Source organism: Akebia trifoliata, chromosome 15 (genome assembly GCF_017979445.1).
Source record: "Akebia trifoliata isolate Shusen 1 chromosome 15, ASM1797944v1, whole genome shotgun sequence".
Classification (NCBI taxonomy): Eukaryota; Viridiplantae; Streptophyta; class Magnoliopsida; order Ranunculales; family Lardizabalaceae; genus Akebia; species Akebia trifoliata.
The window spans coordinates 22,684,425-22,694,788 of NC_141389.1; the positions used below are offsets into that span (position 1 = coordinate 22,684,425).

At 33.0% G+C, this 10,364-nt stretch overlaps 1 long non-coding RNA gene and 1 pseudogene across 1 annotated transcript; both read right to left on the reverse strand.

Moving 5' to 3' along the window:
- Nucleotides 1-203: 203 nt before the first annotated feature.
- Nucleotides 204-5,141, reverse strand: LOC147384642 (uncharacterized). Its single transcript, XR_015173107.1, has 3 exons — nt 4,249-5,141; nt 2,059-3,428; nt 204-610 (listed from the first exon to the last, which is right to left on the reverse strand). It is a non-coding gene; the product is annotated as an uncharacterized LOC147384642 (long non-coding RNA).
- A 953-nt stretch (nt 5,142-6,094) lies between these two features.
- LOC147384643 (3-ketoacyl-CoA synthase 12 pseudogene) lies at nt 6,095-8,262 on the reverse strand (annotated as a pseudogene).
- Nucleotides 8,263-10,364: the final 2,102 nt, after the last annotated feature.

The following is a 10,364-nucleotide window of genomic DNA, read 5'->3' on the forward strand; positions in this document are numbered from 1 at the left end:
TATATATGTTTTTTTTAGAACTTTTTTGTTTAGGCAATTCTTCATCTTCATCCCTCTTCCTAGATATCTTTGGTCAATCTGGTGGCCTCCTTAATGGAGGTGGAAGTACCTCAAATGAAGGTTGTAAATGCAATCCCAGCGTATAATAAAAATTTGAAACTACATATAATTACTTTTATCCAAAAAAGTAAAATTCTCATAATAAAATATTTATTATATGTTAGAATTTAACACAATCCCAATTGTTTTTTTTTTTTTTTTGTCTATGCGCACCTAAAAATTCTATACACATGAGATAAAGTGAAGGTTTTTGTGGTTGGTGTTCACTTGACTTTCATAGGACTTGGAATCTTGGAATGCTCTCTTTGAACATCTCCATTTCTTCCCATCTATTCTTTCGCACATCCCTCGCTTTGGCTCCACATTTTGTAGGTCAGTTCATTGACTATACGTAACGCTCTGAGTGATGAACAAAGTCCCTTAGAGATCACATAATATCTCCATGTTCCACTCTTCATTCTTTAAGTGATATTCAAAAATCTTGATACCCCACGCTTCACAAGAATCGTTATGGGCTTGCTCATGGACTTCCTTGTAATCGCAAGAGCTTCTGTTGACAAGCATCATGACAGAGAAAACATCAACCAAATTTCTACAGTGAAGGATGGAAAGTATCATGTATTTGACTAGAATAAAAATAGATGTAAAAAATATAAAATTTTATTGGACAAGGTGAGATGAGGATTGCCAAATATTAAGAACTCGTTTGAATACACTTGAAAAAGTAACTTTTTTTTTAAGTTAAAAAGATAAAAAGCTAGTTTTGATTCATTTTAGAAAATTACTTTTAAAAAGTAAAAATCTTAACTTTTTAAAAAGAAAAAAGAAAATTACTTTCTACTTTTTAAAAGTTATTTTCTCCCACAGTTACTTTTTCCTAGCTACTTTCTAGTTTTTATCCAAACTGACTGTAAATGCCACAAACATATTCCAACTAATCTGTCTTAGACTTTCAATATCATTCTACTACATACTGCAAAGTGAGTTTTGCACCAATGAGATCATCTATAACATAAATCATTCAAACAATATGATCTATAATATGATCAAAATCACAACTGATTGAAAACCAAATCAAAGGTTTCAAATAAAAAACAAAGGTATCAATGGTGGACTTCGACAAAAATAATTGTAACCATTGTGATTGGAGAGCCTAAAAAGAAATCGCACAAACCCAACCAGCTCTTTTTGAACCCTTAATACATTTTGATGACCAAAAAAAAAACAGAGGTGATCTATTGTACCTTTTAATCAAGTAGAGAATTATCCAACACCCCAAAAGTATGAAACATTCTTTTGGATCCACTAAGCCAATGAATTATTAGCCTGCCCCATTGACTATGTCTTAGTCAAAAGTTGGATTTTCACTAGAAAAAATTCCATGTGGGACACTTTCATCTCCACTGAACATGCTATTGTTTGGTCTACACCTTAGTGGACCTAGACACAAATTCAACTCAATTGAAAACACATCTGATTTCAATAAGCAGAAGAAAAGAAAAGAAATTTCTTAAGAAAAAAAAAAAAACCTCTGATATGACAGAAACCAGTGGATGAAAAGGGTTCAATCAAAATTAGCTAAATCATTACAAAATGAGAGACTTTGGGGAAAAATCCAAAAAACCATTTGAGAAATAAATATACCATTAGAGCTCATTTTTTTAATCTTATTCACTAACTATTGATGAATTCAAAACAAAAAACTGTAAATCTCCACCAGATTTCAAATGATGAAGAAAAAGAATTCAAGCTTTAGTAGCATTTTTGGGTCAAATGGGTATAACAAGAATCTCTCATTTCTGCGAGGATGGTGGCGACAATGAGTGCTAGGAAAGGGTGGCGGCAATGGCAACCATGAGGATAGCTATGGTGAAGGTCTTTGTTATCGTGCCATGGAAAAGGGGAACGATATTAACTTCGAATTTATCTCGGAAAAATTGTAAATTTAGTTTTTATGAAATTTAAGGCCACATGAAAAGGTCGAGACATAAGAATTACCTGCTTGAAGAGGGGTCGTGCCATCAACTACAAAATGTGCTTTCTACCAACAATAGCAATCGGTATGCATAACAAAAGTGAAAAAAATAGTTATATAACAACACAACCAAATTCTTATATAATTGAAACTTAAATAGGGTAATTGAAGCATTTTGATTAGAAACAGATGGCAACGGCAAGTAGCCACATATGTTTAAGACTAAAAATGCTCATAAGCATAAACGCATATATCATAGTCAATCAACTTGATGAAAGGACTAGAAGTTAGGAACTAGAACCTTGCCCACTCAGTGCATGTGCTACATATACAGGGAAAAAACACCGGTAAGCTAATTGAACTTTTAAAGGTTTAATAGGAAAAGGTCTACCTTCTTTAATCTGATTAGAATACATATATCAATTTTTAAGTCTTTGACACGGTTTTCACACTTAGGACGGTCTTAAACCGTTTTACATTTGAAAGGGTTTATAACCATTTCAAGACACCATTTCAAATTCACGAATTTGGTGTAGTGGTGCCTAATTGTATTGTTGGAGGAGTTTTGTGAGTTATGGGGTAGTTCCTTGAATGATTAGGAGTGGATAGTTGAGAGTAGTCGGTGTAAGTGTGGGAAAATGGGTTAATGGGTAGTTTTATTTTCTCTTGTATTTAAATTTATTTGGGTCCGCAACATAAATCCTAGTCCGCATTCTATCTTAAGTCAAAAAATATACAAATTCTATTGAAAGACTTAAAATACCCCAACAGATGGGCCTGGATAAGTACAACAATTCATCCTACAGTATTCGGCCATTTAACATATATGACAAGATACATTATGATAAGATATTTTATGAATTTTGAGAAACATTTATCAGAAAATATTGAACCATCAATGGATCAGACCATGAAAATATTAACCATGCCTTTCTCTCATGCAGTGAGTAGGGCAAAAGGCATAAGATTTGATAACTTGTATGAATAGACATGCAAAACTAAAATGAAATCTATATGTGTATAGGACATATCTGATCAATCCATTAGGCAAAAAGCTTTGGCATTATCGTTATGCCAGCAGAAGTGGGCTCCCTGCCATATATCAAGGGCGGCAAAATTAACATAATTCTACATTAGAAATTTAAGAAACACACAATAGGATTCCACTTGGCTATGTCCTAAACCCATACATAAACATGGTTTGTAATAAAACTAAATGTTCAATGCAGGAACACATAAAACAGAGGACACACGGAAAAATTGAAACAAGATGCTCTAAGTGAAGTAGAAAAGCATGATTTGAGGTACCAACCTCAAAAGAAACACTGACATCTCCAAAATATACCCGAGACTGGTATTTGCAGAGAATCCTATCCAGCTAGCAGTAGTTTTCCTACATGAGCACAGAAAAGTATTGAAAATACAACATGTTGAAGAAAACGAAAACACATGTACGTCCAACACAATGATTATATTAATGGTATTAATGGAATTGACTTCAAGGTTTCATCCAAGACAAGGTCAACTTAAAAAGAACTCTAAATGGGTAAAGAATTGATGTTGAAATAAGGCATTGGGAATGAAAAACCCTGTAACACATTTTTTTTATCAATTAGAAGGCTTACTAATAAAATTGCAATTAGCCTGCATCAATTAGACATGCTCTAAAAATAATTGATTAAACAAAAACACAAATAAAAACCATCTGTTACGACCCCCATTGTAACTCACAAGATATACAACTTATTGCAAATAAAAGGAAGTAGAAGTTGTGCTTTAACATGAATTCAAAAGGTCAAAGGGCCCATGACATTGTAGCGAGTATAGCATAATTCTTGCAATTCAATGATCTTTATTTGATAAGAATTTTTCATGATGTGCAACTGTTAAGTTAATAAAACATAAAAAAGTTGAGTAGAAATTGATGTTCCATTTTGGATCTAAATGACAGAAAGATCTAAAATAGAAAAACCAAGTGTAGCATGGGGATTGGGGACGCCACATTAAACTAGGATCCTTATAACCTCAAGTTGTTACTTCAATAATAGGGGTGGAAAGCACATTAACAATTTTTTTATAAGTAAAACCACATTAACTATTAGAGAATTAGTAGGTTAAGATGTGTTGAAACCCATGGTCTATTCTCCAAAAACTTAACATTTTTAATCCAAATCTCATAATGTATGTAATCAGGAAGACAAGATTAATTGTACCTTGGGTACACTTCAGCATCTTTTTTGGAGAGCTTAGAAATTTTTGAATGATTTATAGATACTTGGGCCGCCAAAAGAAGATAACGTCCATTAAGACAAGGTGTGAACGACGAAGGATTCCTCTTTAATAGCTTTAGTCAATGCCTTTCTAACACTAATTCAATTTTCTTTTTTAAATAAAAATTTAAAAACATTTTAAAAAAATCACAAGAAAATAATTCAAATATAAAAGAAAAAGTAAAAGAATTCTACTAAATGAAACAAATAATTGCTTTGCTTCCACCAGACACAAACACAAACAAGAGTGATCTTTCCAAAATCGAGAAGATCGAACATGAAGAATCAATTTCTGAGATCAAAGAACAAGGTTTTAATTTCGTCGAATCTTCAAGCATCAGATAATACAGATAAAAATTAAAGAGAATCAATATTCCTATTTAACATAATTTAACCAATTTGTAAAGAATCGATAAATTTCTATGCTAAATCGCAAAAGAAACACCGACTTAGAATGAATGAGAGAAGAAAATTTGGTCCAAACAAAGTTTTTAAAAGGATAAATTACCGTTATTGAGATTAAAAACTGAGACTCAATCAATCTGCATGTAGAATAGCTAGGGTTTGAATTCTTGAAGAAATTCATAAATTCGAAATTCGAACTTGAATTAAAGTAAGAAAGTTGTAGAGCTAATTCATCTGATCGCGAAATCTTCGAATTGGTTGAAATAAATTAGGGTTTCGAGTTAAAGAGTAGAAAGATGAAGAGTTGTAGAAATCTAAGAAGGGAACCTCAAAAAAATCGTAGTTTTCGATCTTTTGTTTTCTTTTACATTTTCGTTTTGCCTCTAGAATGTGATACTTAAAGCTTTCCCATCAATTTTCCTGAATATGAAATGCTTAGTAGAAGCGATTTTTAACATTGAAATGGCTTCATACCATTTTTATTTTGAAACAGCTAAACGAATTCATAATTCATAATTTTCTTGTAGTGTACGCTAAGAACACGTGACTTTAGGACATAGAAATTATCATTCTGAGAACAAAACAAGTTTTTTTTTTTTTTTTTTATTTTTTGACAAGAATTGCAAATTTTGAAAAAATATCAAAAATACCCTCCACACTCAGACATATGCTTAGACACTACACTACGATAGGAACATGTGACTCTTGGACAAAGAAATCATCATTCTAGGAAAAAAATCAAACTTTTTGCCAAAATTATAAAAAATGACATAAATGATGAGAATACCCCGACGCTCAAAATCTACTCAAAGACCACATTAAACTGAGGAAAATACTCAAAAATTTATGAAACGATGAATAAAAAATTAAACAAAACCTTTTGCAAACTTTCAAAAAAAAAAAAAATCACGAGACACCCAAAATTGACATTCGAATCAAAATCAACACAAAAACTATTTTCAGAACACTCTGAAATCTTGAAAGCACTTTTCTCAAATCCTATTGCATTTTTATAGTGAAAAGTTAAATAAGGCCAAGAAAAAGAAGTACTAAACATTTTTTTTCTATTCAAAAGTGAATTTCTGAGGCCCAAACACAACTTACCACTTAAACAAATAAACTTTCATTTTTTTTTTTCATAAGTTAAAGAAATTTTATAAAATAAAGAAGCAAAATGAAGATTGCACTAAGACAAATAATGAAAACAAAGTAATAATCTTATGGAAATGGTGCCCCATATCCCATTTGCCATAAACCTTGACATGTCCATTTCTCCATCTTCTTAGTTGTCTTGTCTTGTCTTGTCTAGTCGTTGTGTAAAGCATTCCATATTGATTTCTTTTTGGCAATAGAAAAAAAAAAAATTAAAACAACACAGATAAGCTTATCCATATCTGAAAGTGGATGGATCTGCCTCATTAACCCATCCATATTTCTCCTTGAAAGGATTGACTAGGGTTTGTAGAGGGGTGCACATTGTTCGGATTGATTCGGATTTTGGTAAAATTGGAATCGAACCAATCCAATTACCCTATAGAACCGAACCAATCCAAACTAACCTTGGTTCGGATCGGATTCTTGGATCTCATACATTCAAAATAGAAAAACTAGTATTTTTTTCTTTCAAAAGAGGAACCCTTTGGATCAAATCATAAAGAATACCTATTTTTAAAATGAAAATGATTTTATGATTAAATTCTGACTGAAATCTGTAAAAATTGAAAATTAGAGGAAGCTCAATGAGACTAAAACAAATTTACAATTTTAAAATTGGTATTTTGGATGGATTAGTGAGGAAACTAATTCATAAATAATAGATTAACGTATCCAAGCCTAGGTTCGTATAGTATATTTCATCTAACAAATACGGCATAAAGATTTTCGTAAAAATCTAAGGAATCAAACTCTTTGAAAAAGTTTTTCCATAAATGGGTTGATTCATTTGAGAATTGAGAGAGAGATTTGTGTATATTTTTTATGAGTTTTTGTTAGAAAAATATAGAAGAGATAAAGTTGAAGACTTTGATAAGTTCTCTACATAACACACACACATATATATTATAATAGATACTTTGGATTAGTTCGGTTCTCGAATTGATTCGGTTATATTATACCCTTAATCCGGAATCGAATCAAATCAATCAGATTTTTTAATATACAATCCGTACCTGAACCAAACTAGGCTCAATCCAAACCAATTCAATCCAAAAGGCTTCAGATTGATTTGGTTCTTGGATTTACCCAATCCAATGTGCACCCCTAGAAGGTACCTATCAATGCAGTCCTTCCAAACATTCCCATCCTCTAAATCCCTACTACCTCCCATAAGCAGCTATTACACTTTATACCAACTCCAAAACCGATCATAAGATCTCCATAACCCTGCTTGAGCCTCCTTTTAGTCTCCATGTACCCTAACGCATACCAAATGCTACTAGCAGCTGTGTTACCAAACCGATGAAGTTTCATCCTAGTCGGCTCCAAATCATACTCATTGAGTCCCAAACTCCTGCCGACGCCATTGGCAAGTGTTGTTCCAACTGCTGGGAAACAAAAATGCTCAACCCCAGTCTTCAAGTTTACACTTGCTTTGCCTACATCCATTATGAACTTATGGTGCTTGAGCCGAAGGCTTGATACTAAGGCAAAGCGTAGTAGTCCCCTTAGAGGTAGTATCTTCGGTATCAGTTCTCTAAGGTTGGCAATGAAAACTTTAGTTGCAGCCTTCGGTAGGCTCTTGCCGAGGTGAACCCCTAGGTTCCCATCGTCGTTTTCCTTCTGCATGGCACACTGGTAGACTTCGTCGTCGGCTCCATGGTGAGTTAGAACTAGGCAATGTAATTTAAGCAAGGCTTGATGTTTAAAACTTGGATTGTTTGTTAAAAGAATTGCACACCCACTGATCGAAATAGACAATTGGTGCCCATCATTGATATTTCGATACCATTATAGCCAATTTGGACCAATAGATTCTGTAGTCACAACGATTGCAAGTGCTTTGTCTTGTAATTTAAAGATGTTGTCGACGATGTTGATGGAGATAAGACTCGCACTACACCCCATTCCCTAGAGATTGAAGACCTTAATGTCATCCTTCATCTTGTAACGATTAATAATCCTAGCTGCAAGAGAAGGTGTTGGGCAAAACATGGAAACATTAATGACAAGTATGTCAATCTCTAATGGAGAAATTCTCATCTTAGAGAAGAGCTTATCCAGTGAATCGAAGAAGAATTCCTCCATCTCGAGGAGATCATCCACAAGTGTTGGACCTTCTTTGCCAGAGATGATGTTTCTAGGACCATAAGTCTCCTCACCGATGCCAGAACTAATAATAGTTTTCAAGGCAAACTTGTATTCTTCAAGACCCAAATTTTTTTTCGTAGAATGATGTTTCCACATAACTCTGTGTCAAGCTTTCTATCAACACTGGGCTTAAAACACTCATGGTGTAATATATACCAAGCTTGGTTACTTTTCTTATCAACCAACTTCCAAAGGAAGAACATAGGATAGAGGAGAAAATGTAAACAACATCATGAAGACATCCATGAGAGAGGGAGATGATTGTGTAATGTATACTTCTTAGTGAGAATAGAACTATATTGATATTTATGAAGACTTTAGAAAGTGCACCAGTGACATATAATACCGACATCTCTGAAGGTTGATTTCAATGTTATTGGTTGGAAACCAACACATCTAATGCCCAGTTCTTGCTAGATCTACCCGATAAATCAGTTGAATATCCAAAGAGTCAAGTCGAGCTTGACTTCATGCATTTTCAGTTTTAAAAAAAATTTGCACACAGAAAAGTCGGAAGCCGATCCTCTGTAGTGTGTTTCCTCTGCATTAGTCTGTAGTGCCATTTAACTTGTAGAGATTGTCATCTTCAAAATAAAATCTGACGACTCAGTCCTGATAAGATGTTTTTTTAAAGTCCAATAAAGCTTTGAAAATGGACGGTCCATGACCTCCAATTTTTTAACGAAACAGGTGTTGAGGAGATGTGTGAAGTAGCTCTCCTTCAACCGTCAAATATCTCTGCACGGTACTGCAGGAAAAGCAACGAAAGAGGATCAGCTCCCCATTAAAGCGATTCACAAAGTGCCAAAAACTACCACCGTGTAAAATTTGGAGGCTCACTGACCCCCCATTTTCAAAGCCACGGATCACGCATTGTGTTTTTTTATTTTTTGTTAAAATAGATCTAAACCAATAAACCAATATTCGTACAAGAGTTTCGTAATTTTATTTTTATCAAATGTGACCATCTCTTGATTGTAATTGAAGCATCATAGAGAGTTACAGGAAAACTGAAAGAGCAGAAATCCACTCTTAGAAAAGTCAATTTAATATTTCACAAATGTCTTATCAACCATTCAATCTTGTTTCCCCAATATACAAAACTATCTTCATTGGGTTTCGTGTGATTAGTCATACCTTATTCTGTGAAGAATGATACTAGAGTGATTTTAAAATTCACGTACATTCACACTTTTCTAATGTAGATGCATGTGTACTGAACGGTAGATGTTTTTCATTGAGATACTAGTTAAAACATCTATGGTTCAGTTCCACATCAGCAAAGTGTGAATCGATGTAAAGTCACTCCAACATGACTCTTCATTGAAATCTCGAATTATAAAAAAATTTCTATTATTTCTAATAGGGTGTCAATGGGTACTCATTTAACTTGAATTGAATTAAAATCGAAACTAATATATGTTTATAAAGTGAGGTTCATATTTTATAAGAGGGGGCTTTACATATTTTTAATAAAGTAAGCCCTTGTTGTCGTTGTCCCCCATGGATCGAATCACACAAAAGAAAAATAAAGGTGATTTTTTAGATCCTATGGCATAAAATCACACATCAAGCTGATTTTTATAGGGTAGATGTGATAAGATCTGAATTATATGTTTACATGGTTGATGGGCCTAAAAGATATTTCACCAGCATTTTAGGAGGCTAACATGAAAATTTTTGGGTGATGTAAGTGCACTACAAAAACGACTTCTTTTTACGGTGGAAAGTTCACGGTGTTTTCTAAAATCCATCGCTAATAATAGATCAACAACGGCATTTAATCTTATACCATCGATAATCCTATCGTCAATATTTTTTAAACTTTATTAATTATTAAACGACGGCTCAAAAATGTTGGTAATACCATACAAATAACGACATTTTTTTAAAAATGTCGTTAATTAGCTCGATTAATTTTTTAAAACATAAAAAGATATTTAACGGCAGTTTACTTGTGCCGCTAATACATATGAAACAACGACATTGTTTACAAAACCGTCGATAATCCTTCCGTTAATAATTTTTAAATTTATTAATTATTAAAATGCATCTAACAACGATTTAAAATTGCTGGTAATACCATACAAATAATGGTGTTTTTAAAAAAATGTCGTTAATTAACTGAATTAATTTTTAAATACATAAAAAGATATTTAACAGTGGTTATGTTGTGTCACTAATACCTATGAAACAAAGGCATTTTCTACATAACCGCCGTCAATTATCTCAATTAATTTTTAAATAAAAATATATTTAACGCCGGTTATGTTGTGCCCATAATACCTATGAAACAACGACATTTCCTACATAAATACCGTTAATTACCTCGATTAATTTGTAAATAA